Below are 919 nucleotides of genomic sequence, written 5' to 3' on the forward strand. Positions count from 1 at the left end.
TATCTTGGTACAGCACCGTTATTTGTTAGAGCTCTAGAGTAGGTGGAAGGAAGCTGATATCAATTAGCAGTGGGTTTTTGTATTTCAAAGCGTTGTTGCTGGTGGTTGTGGTTTAACCTGGCCAGCAGCTAAACACCACCCAGCCATTTGCTCACCCTCCCTCTCTGGGATGGGGGAGAGAAATGGGAAAATGAAGCCTGTGGGTTGAAATAAAGACAGTTTATTAAGACAGGAAAATAATAATAACAATAATGATGATAATAGTGCTACTACTAATAACGTGTACGAAACAAGTGATGCACAGTGCAATTGCTCACCACCTGCTGACCGATGAAATTTAGAACAACAGTTACTAGAGAAAGAAGAAACTTGACTGAAAATCCATTCATGTGTCTGTGTACATAGGCTGTATGGCTCCTGGGCTTACTTCTTATGTTCAGGTTGTTAAATTTATTTGTGTAATGAACTTTTGGCCATGCTTTGAGCTCAGCTGGCAGGAGGTCAAATCCCTGGAAGTCTTCAAAAATCCCTGGAAAATCCCTGGAAGTCTTCAAAAGACGTTTAGATGTAGAGCTTAGGGATATGGTTTAGTGGGGACTGTTAGCGTTAGGTTGGAGGTTGGACTCGATGACCTTGAGGTCTCTTCCAACCTAGAAATTCTTAGATTCTGTGATTCTGTGAGGTGGGTTAGAAGAGGCCACGGAGGCAGAAGTCATCCTGACTGGTACCCATAGGGGATTTGGAGTGGTTGTGTTGTGCTACAAAGGAGAAAATGGCTCAGAAGCAATGAGTTATCTCCCAAATCCTGGAAAGGGAGCAAGACCCAGCTAAAGGGTGATGAGTTTCTAAATGGCTGAAGGGAGGCAAGATGAAGGGAGGCCAAGACCTCTCTCTACTGGGAGATGGAAGCACCTGAGAC

This window comes from Netta rufina (assembly GCF_964035555.1).
Source record: "Netta rufina genome assembly, chromosome: 31".
Taxonomy (NCBI): Eukaryota; Metazoa; Chordata; class Aves; order Anseriformes; family Anatidae; genus Netta; species Netta rufina.